Source organism: Nematolebias whitei, chromosome 5, assembly GCF_014905685.2.
Source record: "Nematolebias whitei isolate Nwh7 chromosome 5, NemWhi1, whole genome shotgun sequence".
Lineage (NCBI taxonomy): Eukaryota > Metazoa > Chordata > Actinopteri > Cyprinodontiformes > Rivulidae > Nematolebias > Nematolebias whitei.
This window is the reverse complement of record NC_056502.1, coordinates 48,730,474-48,752,529: the sequence shown is the minus strand read 5'-3', so window position 1 is coordinate 48,752,529 and position 22,056 is coordinate 48,730,474. Positions and strand designations below refer to the sequence as shown.

The 22,056-nt window shown below is 46.2% G+C and overlaps 1 protein-coding gene across 1 annotated transcript in view; it reads left to right on the top strand.

Moving 5' to 3' along the window:
- Positions 1 to 13,091: 13,091 nt before the first annotated feature.
- cdk14 (cyclin-dependent kinase 14) overlaps positions 13,092 to 22,056 on the top strand; it is a gene marked incomplete at its 3' end in the record, with an annotated part of 171,082 nt that continues 162,117 nt past the window's right edge. The window contains 1 exon segment of the mRNA XM_037676477.1: positions 13,092 to 13,106.

Sequence of the window (22,056 nt, the reverse complement as noted above, 5' to 3'; positions counted from 1 at the left end):
AGAACTGGGCCAATGACATATATCCTAATATATATGTCACTGAGCTGGATGCACCCGCAGCACCTCTAACACACTGAAATGTATTCCAGCGCAAGAGAGTCAGCCAGAAGATATGCTCCACTCATGGCCTTATTGAAAGACTGCTCAGTACAACAGGAAAGATTCTCTCTCCCAAAAGAGCCAAATTGGACTAAAAAATCTTTGAAAATCAATTTATTTTGAACTTGAACAAGAAATTCTTGCAGCAATATTAAAATGTGTCAGTTCATGGGATGTTAGGAGAAAAGAGATGTCTCCAAATGTCTCGACACTCAGGTCCAAGTTTTAAAAATGGTGTCAGGAAGTTAAAATATTGTTCAATATTGACTCATTACAAGGTTGACTAGACAGTATTTTAACTAGAGTTGATGACAAACTGGAGTTGAAATAATCAAAGCCTGTTTCTTTGTTAGTTGTGTCTAATGCCCCTTTTGTTCAGGCAGAGAACTTTTACTAAAATGTGTTTACTGCAGTTAAAATGACACATTGGTTTTTCTGTGTTAAATACAAACTTTCAAAGGTATAATCATTCCTCTATCTTAATTTGCTTAATGACAATTGAACTCTGCATGCCATCCCTGAAATTCTGACGCACAGAATCACAAGTCCAAGTGTGAACTTTGTCACAGAGTAAACACAATAAAAACATTCAAAAAGTGTTCAATACAAAAACAACTGGACTTTATTTGTAACAGAAGAAGTTTTGCTCCTCATCCGAGGAGCTTTCTCAATTCAAAGAGCAGAGAGTGAGAGATTCAGGTTATAAGGCTGAGTGAGATAAGACACACACACATATGTAGATTGGCAATTCATACCTAAACGCCTTAACAGTAAGAGTCTTTTGTTCCTCTAATTCACAGACGAGGCCCCTCTGTTCCCATCAGGTGTGAAAACCGGCTGGGAATCTGTTTTAAAGTTGTATTATATGTTTTTGAAAGTGGAAATCTGAGGCCTCCTCCTCTGTTAAGAGACGGCTTTTCTCTTTTTACATAAATTGCTTCCTTCACCCCCCTCTCAAACCATCTGTGTTCTCGGTCCAAAATGTGCACATTTTGGTCCTCAAAAGAGTGTCCCTTATCTGTGAGGTGGAGGTGAACTGCTGAATTTTGTCCAGAGGAGGTGGCTCTCCTGTGTTGAGCCATGCGTCTGTGAAGAGGCTGTTTAGTTTCTCCAATGTAGAGGTCTGGACAGTCCTCGCTGCACTGGACCGCATACACTACACCACTCTGTTTGTGTATGGGTGTTTTGTCTTTAGGATGGACCAGCCTCTATCTGAGAGTACTGCTGGGTTTGAAATGTACTGGGATCTTGTGTTTGTTGAAGATCCTTCTGAATTTCTCTGATACTCCAGCAACATAAGGGATGACAATGTTTTTACATCTGCTGTTCTCCTTTTTCTGTTTATTGGTGTGTTTTGTAGATTTCCTCACTGACTTGGCAAAAGCCCAGATAGGATATCCACATGTTTGAAGAGCTTCTTGAATGTGTTTCTGTTCCTTTTCCTTACCTTCTGTCTTCGTGGGGACGCATTCGGTCCGATGTTGTAAAGTTCTGATGACAGAGAGTTTGTGTTCCAGTGGATGAAACTTACCTCAAGTTGTCTTTTTGGACATGCATGCATATATTTGTACAAATTGTACTTGAGAGGAAATTATTACAGCCTCATATAAAATCAATAATGATGATGATCTTGGACCTGGATCGGTATAGGCAGATACACAGTTCTATTTCGTATAGGCTTCGCCCTTTAAGGATGTCGCTTGTGGGTTTTATCCCTTCACGCAAAGCGTAAAATTTAGTCCACACCCACCTGTCGTGTGGGCCCCACCCAGTCCTTATAAATTACGTTGAGGGCAGGTAATCGGCTCCCATTTTTCTTCAGCAAGCAATTGGCACTAATCTTCCAAGAACGCGTTGTCCAGCACCAACACCATCCGCCTATCCCCATCCTGAAAGACCAGCTACATGCTGAGCTTTGACCGGCACACCACCTGTGAAGGATGCCTGGGTCCGTCACGCCGACCTCACCTCCTCCTGCCGCCTCTGTGACCTCCTCCCGCCTGAGGAGAGGCAGAGGCGAGCAGCCTTGTTAAAGGCTAACATCGAGGAGTGTCTCTCCGTGGCGGGGGTCGGTTTGCTGAACAACGCCATCGACTTTTTTGACGCCGGGTCTCGGAGCGAATCGGATGGTTCCTCTGGGACAGGCGACGTCAGCAGCAGCCTCACTGCTCATTCCCTCCCGGAGAGCATAGTGTTGGAACGGGAGGGGCCAAGCGGATGCTCACCCCTCCCGGGCTTTCCGCATCAGTGACCACACCGCTCCCAGCAGTCGGTGCCCTCCTCTCGGAGCTGCCTGGCATAATCCAGGAGGCAACTGATACGAAGGGACTTTCCATCCTTCTCTTCACCCCGCCCAGATCGGATGATCTGGCGGGAAGATTTCGCTCCACCCCGGCTTGCCGTCCTGAGCCCATCTGGCCTAGTTTCCCAGCAGTGACGTCCTACTGGAATGAGGCTGCAGCCGGACCTTATAAATCGAGAGCGCCCATCTTCACCTTCGTGCCCATCACCATACTGGAGGGGTTTACTGAGCGGAATTTTCCCTCGGTACCCCCCCTGTAACCATGCCTGGTGGAAGCTCTCGGAGCAAAAGTGTCCAGGATGGACCAGCGTCCAGTTCCTCCGGGGAAGCATGACCATACGGTGACGTCACTCTCCAACCGAGCCCACCAGTGTGCTTTCCAGGCGGCCGCAGCAAACAACAATGTCGCTCTGCTGACCTACAGCATCTCAAAGAGGCTGGAGGAAAAAGACCTGCCTGAGGAGACAAAGAGCTCACTCTACAAGTCATCTGATGTCATCCTCAACCTGTGCGCCTCCTCTGCTGTCTGCCTGTCTCGCATCGCCGCCTTGATGACAATGATCCAGAGGTCCACCTGGCTTCGACACTCTCCCTCCCTGCCGGAGAAACTGCAGAATGACCTGCTGGAGGGTCCCATCACGACTGACACGCTGTTTGGAGCCAAGGGGGAGTGGTGGCGCAGAGGTTAGAGAGGTGGGTCTGTGATCCGAAGATCGCCGGTTCACGCCCCGGCCCCAACAACATCAAAATTGTGGGTGGGGTAGGTGAAACACCCACACTTGCCCCCACCCTCATTCGCCCCACTCTGGGCCTATGAGCAAGGCCCTTAACCCCCACCATGTGCTCCCTAAACAGGTCTCTCTTGAAAATGAGTTCTTGTGGCTCAATGAGACTAACCTGGATAAATAAAGGCTAAATGAAAAAAAAAAATTTCAAGGCCATGCTGGAAAAATCGAAGAAGTCAGAGGAGGTGTCGGAGACTGTGCGTCACCTGATGAAGCCGCACTCCTCCTCCCACCCCCCCCGCCAGAGGCAGCAGCAGAGATGCTCCACAGCTGCAGCAGCGTCCTCCTGCCCCGCTCCGCCGCCAGCCCCTCCCGCCAGAGAACAGTCCTTCTCATCCCGGCAACCAGTGGCTCAGCGTTTCTCCAAAGACCGCCAACAGGCGCCACCCTGGAACAACCAGCCGCAGGGCTCACGGGGGAGAAGATTTAAGAAATGACTCCTTGCGAAGGATGTGTGTATGCAATGATGACATGAGTTTTGAATTAAAACGAAAACATCATTCAGAGAATAAAGCGTCTGATTTCAGCCTGACTGTCAGTTCGAATGATCTCACAGCGGCTTCTCTTCACACATCCTCCACACAAAACGAGACGGTGTCCTCAAAACAGGTTTTTAAACGTCACCTCAGCTCAAGAAAACACACAGAATGCTCGCTTGACACAGCAGCTAAAAATTAATGTTTTCAGCAGACCAAGCCCAGGAGAAAACCTCGCTCTCAGCCCAGGGTGTGTTCCACCCCTTCTGACCTCAGCGGAGACAAACGTGTTTCCTCACGGCAGCTGCAGCCTCCACCCAAATGACGCCGCACTGCCGAAGGCGCGCAAGCCTCCCCTCAGCACACGTTAGCTCACATCAACCCTGATGCGAGCCCGCAGCCTGAGCGCGGCGCCCTTTCGAAAAGGCCTCGCCTTGGGTTGCTCGGAACACGTCTCCGCAGCACATGACGGCGGTGGAGGCCTTGACTTGGCTGGCGTCCATAAAAGACATGACGCAACACAAAAACGCGTGCCCGCTCCCGGAGTGTTACGCGGAGTGGCAGCGAGCGTGCTTCCTGAACAGCTGGATGAACCGTCTTATCAGCAAGGGTTACACGCTACAGTTCGTAGCTCAACCCCCACCGTTCAGATGGATTATATGATAGGGCATTAACAGAGTACTTGAGTAATCTACACATTGATTGCTAGGACATCTATCGAGGTTAAAAATATAACGTCGAGTAGCCGTAGTGACGTCATATTATGTGACCACCGTATGACTGTAGGGGGCGGTGTTGCACTGTTGCAGGTCACAGAGTATGGTGTAACACCGGGTCCAATCTACCGAACCAGAAACACCTTCCTCTGACCTTGTTTCAAAAACAAAAAGCAAAAAATATTAATCTCTAAATCTATAAAAAAAATCTATAAACATATTAATCTCTAAAACTAAACTTAATGCGCACCACAGCTGGCGGTGGTGCAGGGTGGTCGACCCCTCCCCCCCACTGTTAAGTTTCGTTTTTGATGTGCTGCGTGTTTCTTCACATTTGCAGTTTAATAATAATAACTAATAGTTTAGTTTTTCCTGCGACTTATTTGCAGTATGATAAATGGTAGGAGCATAATATACGCCCCCAATGTTTTGTTGGTCTTTTTTTGGTAAATAATTACCTTTTTTTGCGGTTTTATTTATTTATTTATTTTTGTATCTTGAGATCTATGACGTCATCAAATACTCGAGTTCTACTTGGGTTTTATTATGTTAATGTAGAGTTTAAAAATTATATACTCATTCAACCCCTAATTATAGAGACGGTTCTGTCATCTTCAGAACAGATCTCATCCCTTCATGCAGAAGTTCAGGAACTACTGGTAAAAAATGTAATTTCCAGGGTTCCCAACAGAGAGGAAAACACAGGGTTTTACTCACGTTACTTCCTGGTTCCGAAACGGACCAGAGGGATGAGACCCATCTTAGATTTATCCATTTTCAACAAGTCGATCATGGAGAGACAGTATCACATGTTGACAACCAGACAGCTGTTGAACAACATTCACCAGAACGACTGGTTTACCTCCATCGATCTCAAAGACGTTTATTTTCACATTCCAATCATTCCAAAACACAGAAGGTTCCTGCACTTCTCCTTCCAAGGGACCCAGTACTGATACAACAGGCTCCGATTCGGTTACTCCCTCGCACCATGCACGTTTTCAAAATGTGTGGAGACGGCCCTGCATCCGCTACACAGAGCTGGGATGAGAATTCTGTTTTACCTGGACGATCTGCTGTTGCTGACAAAATCCAGGCAGGAAGCAGTGGCGCAAACCAAAGCGCTGACGTCACACCTGTTAAATCTTGTCTTTGCCATAAACTGGGAGAAGAGCTTGACTCTCCCGGCCCAGATGATCGTTTATCTGGGAGTGGAGCTAAACTCAGTCACTATGAGGACCCGTTTATCACAAACGAGAGCGGAAACTCTAAAAGACCAGCTCCACCACGTAAAGCCCGGCAGAGTAGTGACAGCCATCTCCATCATGAAACTGTTAGGAACAATGTCGGCAGCTCAAGCAGTGGTCCCGCTGGGCTTATTTCACATGAGACATCTCAAGAGGTGGTTCCCTCGTCTACGCATAGATCTAGTAAGGCGGATGATTTCTGTGCCCCCCTCCGTGGAAACCGACCTAAAACATTGGGGAAATCCTCTCACGCTGTCGGAGAGAGTCCCTGTCAGCAGACCTACATCACCAGTCTCAGTTTTCACAGATGCGTCCCTGTTAGGTTGGGGAGGAACGTGCCTGTCACGGGCGGTGGGGGCGCTGTGGCCAGCTCACACATCAGCTCACATCAATGTTTTGGAATGTCTCATGGTTTTGAATGTGATTCAACATTTTGTTCTTGTGTTACAGAATCAGCATGTTCTGATTCACACAGACAACAAAGTAACTGCTACTTACATAAACCGGCAGGGGGGCGTGCGCTCAGCCCAAATGTTACACATTGCGAGACAGCTGCTGTGTTGGGCACACAAAAACCTGCTCTCTATCAGAGCAGTGTACATCCCCGGCGTCCTGAACAGAGGAGTGGACATAATGTCCAGGGGCGGTCCATGCCATGGGGACTGGAGTCTCCATCCCGAGCTGATTTCTCGGATTTGGGAGAAATTTGGCAGAGCAGAAGTGGAACAGTGCCACACGGGAGAACGCCCAGTGTCAACTATGGTTCTCACTGAGCCCACAGGACGATCCACCGTTAGGAGTGGACGCGTTTGCCCACAGTCCCTGGCCCAAAATGCTCCTTTACACTTTTCCCCCAGTCCCCCTAATATCATGGTTTCTGAACCGAGTTCAGAAGGAAGAACTGTCTGCCATTCTGATAGACCCCGAGCGCGTGAGCGCCCCGTGGTTTCCAATCCAGCGACGTCTGTTATCGGGTCGTCCGTGGAAACTGCCGTGGAGGGACGATGCTCTCCTCCAGGTGGGAGGAGTGATCAGGAGTCATCCAGAAATAGGCCAGCACCTTTGGGTCTGGTTGCTGAGCGGATCCGCTTAGAGAAGATGGGTCTCTCTCAAGAAGTAGTGCGTACAATTCAGGATTCAAGCGCTGCCTCCACCACAGCACTGTACACATCAAAGTGGACAGTTTTTCAACGCTGGTGTACGGAAAAAGGTGTAGAGGCCATCTCATGTCCACTAGGTAGCGTGCTGTCCTTTCTGCAGCAGCTGATGGACAGAAATCTGGCATTCAGCAAAAATTAAAACGTATGCTGCAGCCATCTCTTCCTGTCACGAAGGCTTCGGTGAAAGAACAGTTTTTAATCACCCGCTGATGAAGCGTTTTCTAAAAGGTGTACGGAGACACAAACCGGTGTCATGTCCACTAGCTCCACAGTGGGACTTAACGATGGTTTTGCGAGCCCTGATTAAAGCTCCTTTCGAGCTGTTAGATCAGGTTTTGATTAAATTCTTATCACTTAAAACAGCCCTGATGTTGGCTTTGACATCTGCAAAGAGAGTACTGTAAGTGATTTATCTACCCTCTCTGTTGCTCCGTCATGCCTCAGGATTCAGGCTGATCTGAGACCTAACACAGCGTTCATTCCTAAAAACATCATGAGCTCATTTAAATCGAGAATGATAACGTTGGAGGTTTTTTTCCCCTCCTCCCCACAAATCAGAAGAAGAAGCATCTTTTCATCTCCTCTGCCCTGTGCGTGCGTTGGCATGTTACGCAGCACGCACAGCCACACTGCATCAGACTCAACATTTGTTTGTGCATTATAGAGACGCCTCTGCAGGTCGCCCATTATTCGCCCAATGCCTGTCACATTGGCTGTGTGAGGCCATTTCTGAAGCTTACAGAGCATCAGGTTTAGAGCCCCCTGACAACCTCAGGGTGCACTCGACCAGAGGATTCACATCCTCGACAGTCTTGCATAATGGTATGACAATGTAGGATATTTGCACTGTGGCCGCATGGTCATCGCTCTGCTCATTTTATCGCTTCTATCTGCATGATGTGTCGGCTCACTCCATGATGCATTCTGTTCTCGGTGCCTTAACAGAATGAATCTCATTGTTTTCATGGAACGTAATTTAAACTCACATCTGACTGCATGCAATTACAGTGTGAGATATTTGTTATCAGTCACAAGTTTGTGACTGTTGGTTTTGTTCTTATGTCACTAATCAGTTCATGACTACTGTTACCAATCAGTTCATTTGATTACTAATCAGTTCATTTATTATGAATCTGTTCACTGTTTTTTCAGCCTCTCCCCTTTTCCTGTCGAGACCTTTTCTCTCCGAGGCACCCATGTACACAGAACGCGTAAATTATGCAGCGCGTATTTACGCACATGGAGGGCTGAGTGATAAAATGTTTTTTGGTGCAAGCGGGCGCTTCATACGGTGTTCGAATGGACCCAGTGAGGTAGAGACTACATCCTGCTTCACCTTTAACCAACCAGTGACAGCCTTAAAGGGCGAAGCCTATACGAAATAGAACGTTGGTTACGTACTATAACCCCAGATTCTATGAGTATAGGCCTAGCCCTTTAAGCTCTGGGCCTCACTGGCTCCTAAATCTGAGTTAAGTTTACAAATCGCTGAACAGTTTGGGCCCCCCCATCTCTCTGATCTGCTACAACCATATGTCCCACCACGTTCCCTGAGGTCAGCGGACCAATTGCTCCTCACAGTTCCAGGAACTCGTCTTAAGCGCAGAGGTGACAGGGCCTTCTCTGTAGCAGGACAAAGACTTTGGAACGAGTTACCTCTGCTTGTCAGACTGGTCCCCTCCCTCTCGGTTTTCAAATCCCATTTAAAAACTCACTACTATTCAGTAGCTTTCAACACCAGAGGATCTGTGTTTTGAACCTGTATGCTACACACTGGCTTGTCATCATATTTATTATCTGCATCGATTTTATATCTATATTTTTGATTTACTGCATTTTGTATATTGCTTCGTGTGCTATCTGTTGTTCTGTCTGTACAGCACTTTGGTTGGCCTTGTAGCTGTTTTAAGTGCTCTATAAATAAAATGGTATGGTATGGGTATGGTAAATGGCTGAAGAAAAAAGCTATTTGAGAGCTGATTACCCGCTCTCAACGTAATTTATACAGACCGGGTGGGGCCCCCACAACAGGTGGGCGTGGATTAAATTTTTCAGTGTGGCGCTTTGCGTGACGGGATAAAACCCACCAGCGACAGCCCTAAAGGGCTACGCCTATATTCAGAATCTGGGGTTACAGTACGTAACCAACGATTTAGGTTAGGTATCGGATCGGAAGTTATAAAAAAATGTGGATCAGTGCATCCCTAGTTACCTGTTAGATGTTGATTTTTATGTTTGTTCATTTGTTTTGCTTTTTGTTATCTCTATTTTTATTCCTGTATCCTTTTTTAGTGTTTTAGTGATTGAGTGTACATTTGTTTTATTGTAATCTACTGTACTGTGCATCACTTCGTTCCACTGAGGAGTTTTAAGGGCTTTATGAATACAATTAGATCAGGGGTGCCCACACTTTTTCAGCATTCAAGCTACTTTTAAAATTACTAAGTCCAAGTGATCGGCCTACTATAAAAAAACAAAACATGTACTTATTTATAAACATATTAAGGATGCTTTTTATGTTTATGTTCTTGTTTTTAGTATTTCACCATGTTTTATATGGCACCTTGATTTATTGTTTATAACACTACTTTTATTTTAATTGCATTTGACTGCAGTTTATTGTTGTCTGTACTTTATATGTTGTCTGTCTAAAACTGGTCTCTCTTGTAAATGAGTCCTTGTGACTCAATGAGACTAACCTGGATAAATAAATGTTGAACGAATGAATAAGTCCCAGCTCATTGTTGACGCAACATAAATGACAAAACCCAATGTTTTTTTTTTTAAATTGACAATTTATTTTTACTGTCCGCGTACAAAATAATAAACAAAACCCAGCAATAACTTCTGTTCTTCACACAAAGAAACTAAAAACAACAAGAATAACTTCAAGTTTGAAAGATAATCTGAAAATTTGAGAACAAAAGTGAAAATTTAGCCCTGACATCAGCGGTTTTTAATTGTAACCGTATTTCTTGATACCTGAGAGCTTTGATGTAAGATAATATTTCTGGTTTGTTTTAAAAGTCTCTGAACAATGAGTCTGCTGCTTCATCAAATGCCTCTTTAACCATGTCTCCGTCTTGAAAAGACTTCTTGTGCTTAACAATTATTAAAGTGACTTACCCGGAATGATGCTTCACTGCTGTGGTCAGCTGTAGGAAAAATTACTGTTGTCCAGATAACTAGGATTTCAGTTCCTTCGCCATTTTCTTTCTCAGCTCACGTTTCAGAAGGAAGTCAGAGCTGTAGTATTTATAGTCTGAAAATGCCGCTCCGGTAAAACGCACTTCGAATATGACATTGTGAAAAAAAAAAGTCCTCACCCCATTCCAAATGGAAATGGTAGATTTTTTTTTGCTTCTTACTTGGTCCAGCTCTCCAACTCATTTTACACACTTTCTTGAGTTTAGATATAAACTGGGGGCTATTATGAGTCAACTCGTTTGTTTTTAGCGCGGTTGAATGCGCATGCGTGGTGACCTATGCGTCAGAAAAAAATCCGATCTCTGATTGGCTGCCCTTTGTGTCAATCATGGGCGCCGTTGTTTGCGCATGTGTGGTGACCTATGTGTCAGAAAAGGTCGGTATCAGATTGGCTAACCTGTATGTCAATCAAGTGATGATTTGCATAGTGAAGATAGATTGATCGGCTGACATCTATTTAAAAAAACACATTAAAAGAAATTTAAAAAAAGGTCTGACATCTATTTCGCTGTGCGATCTACTGATATTACCTTCACGATCTACCGGTAGATTGCGATCGCCGTATTGGGCACCCCTGAATTAGATATTGTATTGGATAAATGGAGCATTCGCCCACTTTTTTTTTTTTTCTCCCCTTGTCCTGTCCGGCATTGTGACACTTAGAATTATTGTCTGAGTGTCAAAGTGATGCCCAACAGTTTTACTTTCACAAGCAGAGCATTATGGCTGGTCTTAATGCTCCACTTGATATATAAATTAAATTTTATTAGAATATGCTTTGGGTTTGTTTCAGATGTAATGGACACGGGGACGGAAAACAAAGAAGATAAAGCAGAAAAGTGAGAGAAGGGTTAAAAGGTAAAGAAGGAGATAGGAAGAGAGGAGAGAGAGAGGGATAAAGAGAACACAAATCAACATAATTGAAGTCTGACTCTAGACCTGCGGAAAGAGAAAAAAATAAAAATAAAACCCCCGACAAAACCAAGAAACCACAGCAACAAACAACTTATATAATGATAGTTATAACATCATTAGAAAGTATTTTATACATTACATGGTAATACAATATATATTTGATGGCCACCACAACCCAACTGAGTGTGTATCTGATAAACACCTGGATCTGAACACCTGTGTGAGCATGCTTATCACTATAAGGTTTCTCATAAAAATGTTCAATAGTGGATGTGGGGACCCATAAACCCGTCCCCACAGGACACAAAGGTAACACAGGGAAGCCCGGAACCACAGACACACAGCGGCCCCCAAGCCCGGAACTCCAGTAGTCCCCCAAAAGGGACACCCGCACCCCCCAGAGAGAGAAGCAAAGGGAAGCCCCGGGTGATCCCCAGCAAGCACAATGCAGAAACCCCCAGGAGGCCGTAGCGACGAGTCAACAGGCCCCGCTGGCAACCCGCCCCTCCAGAGTGGATCCGGCCATGGACACCAAGCCACGAGTCCCGAGGTCATACCATCCCCCAACAGAGGCCCGACAGAGCCAGGGCACCCAGGCCCCCGCAGGCAGCCACCAGGGCGGGCCTGCACACACCCCACCACCCAGCCCCAGCTGCTGAGAGCCACCAATGCACCGGCAGCAGGGGGGCCCACCACCAGGGGGGAGCACGACCCACCAAATGGGGGCCAAAACTGGTCCAAGAGAGGGATCTACTGATATTACCTTCACGATCTACCCGTAGATTGCGATCGCCGTATTGGGCACCCCCTGAATTAGATATTGTATTGGATAAATGGAGCATTCGCCCACTTTTATCCGAGCATTATTTTTGTTAAATGTGTCTGTTATCCTTGAGATGTAGGTGAACAAAAGGACCACTGACATTATGCTCTGATTTTAAACCTACCTGCAAACTTGTCACTTTTTGGCAAAAATCGCCAATTTCAATCAAAAGTATGTAATTTATGTGGATCATCTAGATCAAAAGAGTTTTATTTTTATTTATTTTTTTTGGGGGGGGGGGGGGGCGAGGTGTCAGAGGCGTGGTAGATGGCATAACTTCCCATTGACTAGATATACGTAGCGCTAAGTGTTTTTGCAACCTGTGCTCCCAGCAAAGCTTATGCTAGCTCGTAAGTGCTAAGCTAGCGCATAAGCATTAAGCTAGTGCACTTACCTTGTGCTAGCTTAGCGTTACGTAAGTGTCGGAGCTGTCAACCTGGGAGGAAAGGGGTTAGGATGAGTTACAGAAGCAGAGTGCTACATCTGTAGCATCTTAGTTAGCACATTTGTATTGTGCACAATTAGCTTAACACTATGTATTTAAGAAACATGTTTTGCTATTAGCAAAACGCTCTGCTATATTTGGTTTCTGTTGTTGGCTTACTGCTGTTGTTGCTACTCGTACTTATTGCTAATTGTATGAATTTTTTTTTAGGAAAGTTGATAAATTAAAATGTTTTAATGGTCTACCTTTGTACAAAGCTGGATATGTGTACCCCGTCCCACCGACCATTAATACCAAAGGTATCTGGGTTATTTTCTGCCTTGTCTTATTTCAGCTTCCTAAAGTAACAGTGAAAGCTTTGGTTTGGCCAGACACCAGCCTCTCGAAATGGTTGAATGGCCCATTTACCTGCATGGCTCATCTTCATTCAGTGTTGCTGAGCTCAGGTGCACTCAGGATCATGTCGTGGCTGCATCATTATAAAGTTAACTGATAGCTTCTGCTGCTGCTACTGTAGAGGCTCTTTGCTTCCTTAACCTCCTCTGGACTGTACCATGTCAAAGCAGAACAGGGGCTTGTTGACTTTTGAGACAGTTCTTGCAACAAAGCTATTTTTTTTTTCTCAGCTGACTGCTGCAGCCCATCCACCCCCACCTTCACTAATTCATAGCCGCTAGCTCTCAGTTTCCCAGGGTGTTTGGCCTAATAGCTCCTGCCACCTTGGATTTCAACCCCCCCCCCCCCCCCTCCCCCTCCGCATATAGCACAATCTTGTCATTTCCAGCTTGTGGAGGGAGGGAAGGGAGAGTGTGTGTGTGAGTGTGTGTGTGGGAGAGAAAGAGAGAGAAAGAGGGAGGGAGATGTTTTGAGCTGGTTTGCAGGAAGAGAGGTTGGCCTGAATGCGTTCTGTCTGCTCTTCAGAGACATCCAGGTGAGCAGTTTCCTCTTGGAAGGTAAGAGGAAGAGTGAGACTGGTGCTCCTTTTGTCCTGCATCCCTGATCCCGATCTCCTTTCCTCCCTTGCTTTGGATACAGCCCTTCTGTTAGCATCTCTATGTGTGAATGTATGTGTGTTTATGAGCATGAACAGTACTCCCCAGACACACAACACACACATAACACTGAGGCAATGAGCAGATGTGCAGACATGACAGCCAGTGTGTGTAGATTAGATATGAATCTGACAAGATTTAGTGCATGTGTCAAAGATTTTTAATAACTGAGTGTCATGCTAACCGGACTGGACCACCTGAGTCAGTGTGTCCCAGTGGAGAGGATATGACGAGACACTCCGGGTTTAGAAAGGAAGTTGAAGGGATAAAGGAGAAGGAGGTTTGTGGCTGCAGTTTCTGTAAAGACCTCAATGCTGTCCTTTGCTTGTAACTGGACCCCCCCCCCCCCCCCCCCAAAAGGAAAAAAAAAAATCACTGTTTTACTAAAAGGACATGCTTTGGTTTTGGTGGGGACCTGCATGCTTACGTGTTATGGGCTAATGGAATTGGATGTCCCTGCTGCAGCATTTTTTTCTGCTCACCCTACAACACATCATCTCGCTTCAGGGCAATTTTGCAACATGCTCTTCTTTTTCCAAACCATCAGGAATGGAGTGTGGGTACTGTGGGAAAGACCAAGGAGAAAGTGACAAGTTGTTCGACATCTGGAAGAGTATCTTGTGGACTTGTAGAGAGTCAGGGTCATATGCAGCTCATTGGGAAGGCTGCAGGCCAGATTGTTGAAAATATAAGATGGACCCAGAAAGCTAAAATTCTATGCTACATTCATAATGCAGGCAAAAGTGACCCAAAAACAACAGTTGTTTTACTTCTTTTTAAAGAAGTTACTTCTTTGCCCATATGTGACACATGTCTGATATTTTTATGACACTCTGAACCACAGGCATCACAACAATTATATGTGAAGGGGACATGTACCCCCACACGAGCTGCTGTAGTTTTGGTGAATTGTTTTTGTACTATTAGTACATTAGTGCTTAGTGTATTCTTGTGTATTCTTAGTTTAGTCAATGTAATATATTCTTAATTCACGACACGGATCTTACTAATGTTTTTCTTTGCAATTTGTGTTTTTGTTGAATGTAACTGGGACACTGTGTGCATAGTTTCGTCCCACCTCATGTACCATATGTTATGAGTATGACAAATAAATCTCTCTGACATTTAAAAAAATATCCATTCGAACACCCCCTCACACACACATTTACCATGAAATATTAGTTCACCCAGCACTGTTTCTATTGCTTGGTGAACAAATCTATTCCACCTTATTAATAGGAGAATACTCAAATCACTAAAAATCTCCACTCCAGGTTTTCCTGGTTACCTACAACTCCAGGCAGTGTTTCCCTGAGGTTATCTGCCTTGGCAGAGCGCTCATGGGGGGAGGAGGGGGAGACATCTCTGTTTTGTGTGCTAGCTTAGTGCCACATTACTGCTGGCAGTTGGTGATCAGGGTGGGGGGTTAGGATGTGTGAGAGAATCACAACGCTACGTCTGTAGTATCATAGGTAACGTGTCTGTATTGCGTGTTGCTAGCTTACTACTACATTAGTTCTGGCAGTTTTCAACACAGGTGGGGGGGTGGGGGTTGCATGAGAAAAGTGGAACGTGCTGTATTCACACAAGAAGAGCTGTTGGTCAGATTACTTCTTGTTGCTCACTAAAATAGTTATTGAATCAAATGTTTATTTATGTAGGTAAACAGATGTTTAACAGCCTGCTAAAATACGCCAGAATGCAGGAAATGACATCCACTTTATTCAAAATTTTCTGGAGGAGGAGTCCCAGATTCCCCCCCCCCCCCCATCCCACACACATATTACTAATGTTTCTGATGCCAGTGCTCCAAACAACACAAATTAGTTTTTTCTAATAAGACCTAGGTTACATTCAAATAGGTCCTAAATCGGATGGTAAAAGATGTTTTTCAAAGCAGCTTTAGTTGTCTTGTCACATCCATCCAAAATTTACATAATTGAAGTGTGACAGATGTCACATTTCTGCACCATAGTAGGCAAGAAGTAGCAAGATCAATTCAAGTCCATTCAGTTTATTTATATAGCACCAAGTCACAACAGCAGTCGTCTCATGGCATTGAACAAAAACATTCACATACATTATAAAAGACATTTAGTAAAAGTTATCGATCTAAGGAAGCAGAAGATTGTGTTGAATCTTCACGTCATCACAATCATCCTGAGAAAGCACAAAGGAGACATTGGAAAGGAAAATATTCCTTTTAACAGGAAGAAACTTCCAGCAGAAACAGGCTCTGGACAAGTGGCCATCTGTTCGATCATCCAGCGGCACGCACCAGCTGGATTTGAGAGGACAGGAAGGAGAAACAAACAAACAGAGAATGACAGGTCCAGGTATATTTTCTGTAGGACTTCTACTGATATACACCTAGACTTGTCTAGGTGGTTTTCATTATAAGATGAGTGTCGGCCAATGAAAGACCCTGAAGCCCCACCTTCAACCTGAGTAGGGCCAAGTCAAGCCCATGGAAAAGGCCAATAATGTGACATCACATTGAGCATTCTAGTCACTTCAGAGTTGTAGACTGTTCACAGTGGTTGTCACATTTAAATCATAATAGGAATTATAACACAAAAAGTCCAATCTCATCAAATAAAAAAAAAATCCAAATTGAACATGAAGCCCTGCACTGTGAACATAACTTTAGATTGTGAATGATGGTGTGAGTGCTATGCACTCTGTGTTCTGTTGTAAAATAGATTTATATCAGTCCATCCATCTATCCATTTTCTTCCGCTTATCCGGAGTCGGGTCACGGGGGTAGCAGCTTAAGTAGGGAGGCCCAGACTTCCCTCTCCCCAGCCACTTGGGCCAGCTCCTTCAGGGGAATCCCGAGGCGTTCCCAGGCCAGCCGAGAAACATAGTCCCTCCAGCCTGTCCTGGGTCTTCCTCTGGGTCTCCTCCCGGTGGGACGTGTCCGGAACACCTCACCAGGGAGGCGTCAACTGGCTCCTCTCGATGTGGAAAAGCAGCGGCTCTACTGTGAGTCCCTCCCAGATGATCGAGCTTCTCACCCACCCAGGGAAAGCCCAGACACCCTGCGGAGAAAACTCATTTTGGCTGTTTGTATCCGAGATCTTGTTCTTTCGGTCACAACCCAAAGTTCATGACCATAGATGAGGGTAGGAACGTAGATCGATCGGTAAATTGAGAGCTTCGCCTTTTGACTCAGCTCTCTCTTCACCACGACAGACCTGTACATTGCCCGCTTCACTGCAGACGTGGCACCTATCCGCCTATCGATCTCACGCTCCATTTTTCCCTCATTTGTGAACAAGACCCCAAGATACTTGAACTCCTCCACTTGGGGCAGGACCTCCTCCCTGACCCGGAGAGGGCACTCTACCCTTTTCTGGCTCAAGACCATGGCCTCGGATTTGGAGGAACTGATCTTCATCCCAGTCGCGTTGCACTCGGCTGCGAACCGCTCCAGCGAAGCCTGTAGATCACGATCTGAAGAAGCCAGTAGGACCACATCATCTGCAAAAAGCAGAGACGCAATCCTAAGCCCACCAAAACGGATCCCCTCAACACCTTGGCTGCGCCTAGAAATTCTGTCCATAAAAGTTATGAACAGAATCGGTGACAAAGGGCAACCTTGGCGGAGTTCAACTCTCACCGGGAACAAGCCTGACTTACTGCCGGCAATGCGGACCAAGCTCTGACATGGGACATACAGGGCCCTAACAGCCTGTATCAAAGGGCCCGGTACCCCATACTCCCAGAGTACCCCCCACAGGGTTCCCTGAGGAACATGGTCTAACGCCTTCTCCAAGTCCACAAAGCACATGTAGACCGGTTGGGCAAACTCCCACGCACCCTCCAGGACCCTGCTGAGAGTGTAGAGCTGGTCCAGTGTTCCACGATCATGACAAAAACCACACTGCTCCTCCTGAATCCGAGGTTCAACTATCCGGCGGACCCTCCTCTCCAGAACCCCCGAATAGACCTTACCAGGGAGGCTTAAGAGCGTGATCCCCCTGTAGTTGGAACACACTCTACGGTCCCTCTTTTTGAATAGGGGGACCACCACCCCTGTCTGCCAATCCAAGGGAACTTCCCCTGATGTCCACGCAATATTGCAAAGTCGTGTAAGCCAACACAACCCTACAACATCCAGAGCCCTAAGGAACTCCGGGCGAATCTCATCCACCCCTGGGGCCCTGCCACCGAGGAGCTTTTTAACCACCTCGGTGACCTCGGCACCAGAGATTGGAGGGCCCGACCCAGAGTCCCTAGGCTCCGCTTCCTCAGTGGAAGATGTGCCAATGGGATTGAGGAGGTCTTCAAAGTATTCTGCCCATCGACCCATGACATCCCGAGTTGAGGTCAGCAGCACACCACCCCCACTATAAACAGTGTTGGTGGTGTACCGCTTTCCCCTCTAAGACGCCCGATGCTGAACCAGAATCGCCTGAAAGCCGTGCGGAAGTCATTATCCATGGCCTCTCCGAACTCCTCCCATGCCTGAGTTTTTGACTCAGTGACCGCCCGGGCCACATGTCGCTTGGACTGCCAGTACCCATCAGCTGCTTCCGGGGTCCCACAGGCCAAAAAGGCTCAATAGGACTACTTCTTCAGCCTGACAGCATCCCTCACTGCCGGTGTCCACCACCGGGTTCGAGGGTTGCCCGCCGCGACAGGCACCGACAACCTTGCGTCCGCAGCTGCGGTAAGCCGCCTCGACAATAGAGGCACGGAACATGGCCCACTCGGACTCAATGTCCCCCACCTCCCCCGGAACATGTTCGAAGTTCTCCCGGAGGTGGGAGTTAAAGCGCTGTCTCACAGGAGACTCTGCCAGACATTCCCAGCAAACCTTCACAATACGTTTGGGCCTGCCAGGTCTGACCGGCGTCCTACCCCACCATCAGAGTCATCTCACCACCAGGTAGTGATCAGTGGACAGCTCTGCCCCTCTGTTCACCAGAGTGTCCAAGACATGTGGCCCAGATCAGATGAGATGATGACAAAGTCGATCACTGAACTGCGGCCTAGGGTGTCCTGGCGCCAAGAGCACATGTGGACACCCTTATGCTTGAACATGGTGTTCGTTATGGACAATCCATGACGAGCACAGAAGTCCAACAACAGAACACCACTCGGGTTCAGATCAAGGGCGCCGTTCCTCCTAATCACACCCCTCCAGGTCTCACTGTCATTGCCCACGTGAGCATTGACGTCCCCCAGCAGAACAAGGGAGTCCCCAGGAGGTGCACTTTCCAGTAGCCCTTCCAAGGACTCCAAAAAGAGTGGATAATCTGAATTGCCATTTGGTGCATAAGCACAAACGACAGTCAGAACCCATCCCCCCCACATGTAGGTGGAGTGAGGCCACCCTATCATTCACTTGGGTAAACCCCAACACACATGCACTAAGATGGGGGGGGGGGGGCAATAAGTATGCCCACTCCTGCTCTGCGCCTCTCACCAGGGGCAACTCCAGAGTGGAAGAGTGTCCAACCCCTCTCAAGGAAACTGGTTCCAGAGCCAGAGCCATGCGTAGAGGTGAATCCGACTATTTCTAGCCGGAACCTCTCAACCTCACACACCAGCTCAGGCTCCTTCCCCACCAGTGAGGTGACATTCCATGCTCCAATAGCCAGCTTCTGTAGCCGAGGATCAGACCGCCAGGGTCCCCGCACTTGGCCACCACCCATCCCACATTGCACCCGACCCCTTTGGCCCCTCCCACAGGTGGTGAGCCCATGGGAAGGGGGACCCACGTCTCCTCTTCGGGCTGTGCCCGACCGAGCTCCATGGGTAAAAGCCCGGCCACCAGGCGCTCACCCCCATGCCCCACCTCCAGGCCTGGCTCCAAAGTCGGGCCCCAGTGACCCACATCCGGGCAAGGGAACATCAAGTCCATTTCTTTTTCTCATCATTGGGGAGTTTGGGCTGCACTTTGTCTGGTCCCTCACCTAGGACCTGTCTGCATTGGGTGACCCTACTAGGGGTGTGAAGCCCCTGACAGCATAGCTCCTAGGATCATTGGGACACTCAAACCCCTCCAACACGGTAAGGTGGCAGCCCCTCCCTGGGCTGCCACCTTACCGGGGGGGATTTATATCAGTAGTAGTGTATATTCAATATAACTCCAAGTAAAGTAATCCTGTTCTGTGTCATTTTGGACACTAACTATCTACCATTTATCTACCATTTAAATCAGTTGTGAGTATTTAGGGCAGTTGGGGTCAAACTGGTTACACAATTTTTTTTTTTTTATTCTTTCGGCTGCTCCCTTCATCAGGGGTCGCCACATCGAACTAAGTCACACCAAGACTTAGCAGTTGTTTTTTTTATGCCGGATGACCTTCCTGACGCAACCACAGACCACCGAGCTACCACAGCCCTCTGTGTGGAGCAGAGAGCTTTCTATCTAGGACACCCGGAGGAGCAGATGGTGTGGGTTAAGGGCCTTGCTCAAGGGCCTAGATAGAGTAGGACGAGTGAGGGTGGGGGCAATGTGTGGGTGCTTCACTTACCCCACCCACATTTTTGATGTTGTCGGTACTGGGGCTTGAACCGGCGATCTTTCGATCACAGGCCCACCTTCTCTAACCTCTGTACCACCACTCCCACAATATTGTATAAATTTATTTGTGTCTACTGTTTATTATAGCCTACAGTATTGCAATGTTTATATTGCACACATTGATAGTGCAAAGTTTTTCAAAGCTGTAATATATTAAGCAGTCCTTCTAAACACATTAGAAATATATTTAAAAAAACATGGAAACAAAAACTCAACACTATTAAAAATTTAACTCTTCTATAACAATAATTTCCAATGGTAAATGGACTGTACTTATAGTGCCTTTCTATCTCATCAAGATACTCAAATCTCTTTAGAACACCATTTGTGCCCTTATTTACCCATTCATACAGCACTCTACTACCTGTATATCTATACAAAGACTAATCAGTGCTTTAGATCACATTCATACACTGATGGGACGCACATCAGAGGCAATGAGGGGTTCATTGTCTTGCCCAGGGACACTTCAACATGTGACTGCTAGAGGAATCGAACCCCCAACTCTCCCATTGGAGGATGACTGCTCTAACCACTCAGCCACAGGTGCCCCAAGTACAGTATCCTAACAAGTCAAAGGTGCAAGCTAAGCTGTTTACTGTAACAAGCTTTTACAGTCCCTGCATTTGAATTGTGCAAAATCCTGACATCTTTCCTGAGTTCTACTCCTTGGCATGAGATTGTTTAGGGCTGCGTCATACACATCGTCCTCAGTTTGCTCTTAAATGTCAAACTAAACTGTCTGTCTGGGACAATTCTTCTCCAGCGTTATATCCAAAGTAACTAGTATGATGTGCTACCAATAAAATTGTTTGGACAATGAAGAAGATAACTCTTGCACGGTTTATGGATGTCACAAAGTTGTGTTCTCTAGTCTGACTTGGGAACATTGATGGAAACATTTAGAGAAGGTCTGAAGACATTCTGACTGTATGGATCTAATGAAAGCAGATATAAAGGGTCCAAGAGATGAACTGTAGCTCTGTGAGAAAGTCAAGTATGGTGAAGTATGTGAGGATAGTACAAAACATGTATGAGAACAAGAGCAGTTGAGGTGTGCGGTAAGAGTAACTCATGGGTGGGGGTGGGATTACATCATAGATAGGCTCTGATCCTCATCTTGTTATCCATGAATGGACTGGTTGGCATATAAGGTCAGGCAGGAGTTCCCATGGACTATGATGTTTGTAGACAACACTGTGGTCTGTAGTCAGAGAAGAGAGCAGGTGAAAGAGAGTCTGGAGAGATGAAGGTATGCTTTGGGAAGAAATGGAGCCAACATCAGTAGAACCAAGACTAGATTTTATTTGTGTGAATGAGAGGGAGACAAGTAGAACAGTTAGTGATGCAGTGGTACACAAAAACACAATTTAATGTGCTTTTGATGGTTACAGTAAGAAAAACGAAACAAAAATGGCTTTGCTTCCACCTTCACTTAACAATGAACAATTCAGTTCAGTTTATTTATATAGTGCCAAGTCACAACAGAAGTCATCTCAGGGCACTGAACAGAACTATTCACATATATAAAAAATAAGTTAACACAATTTATCTGAGAAGCAAATTGATTTGAATTTAACTCCACCACAGAGCTCTCATCTTGAACAAGCGTGAAGGCGACAGTGGAAAGAAAAACTCCCTCATGAGGAAGAAACCTTTAGCAGAACCAGGATCAGGACAAGTGGCCATCTGCTTCGACCGACTGGGTTTGGTAGGAACAGATACACAATGACAGGTCAAGAATCACGTTAACATAGAAACAGTATCAGAGGAAAATTATTCACTTTTAACAATTCAGTTAAGGAAATGAGGTTAGTTTGTACTCCCATAGTCTAAGCCTATGGCAGCATAACAAGCCAACTCTAACTATAGAATTTAGCAAAAAGGAAAGTCTTAACCCTAGTATCCTGATGCATGCTCAATAATCCAGGTAGAAAATCCAAAAAAGTTCAGTCTGGTCCTCTGGACATTCAAAAAAACAAAAAACAAAACAAAGCAAAAAAATATAGAAACGTTTCGTCTCTCATCCGAGAGACTTCCTCAGACTGAGGAAAATCTTAAGCCTAGTCTTAAAACTGGACAATGTGTCAGCCTCACGGACAATGGAGAGAAGCAAAAATTGGATAGTTTTTTTTCTCTCCAGGGTGTTATGTCTTTAAGACATGCCTGTAGTCTTACTAGAAGTAGTAGTAGTAGTTCAGACCTGTAGACCCCCAGCTCGATGATCAGATCCCACTCCTTCTGTCAGCGAAAACAGCCTCTCCGTGCAGAGAAACACTTTTTAATCCAAA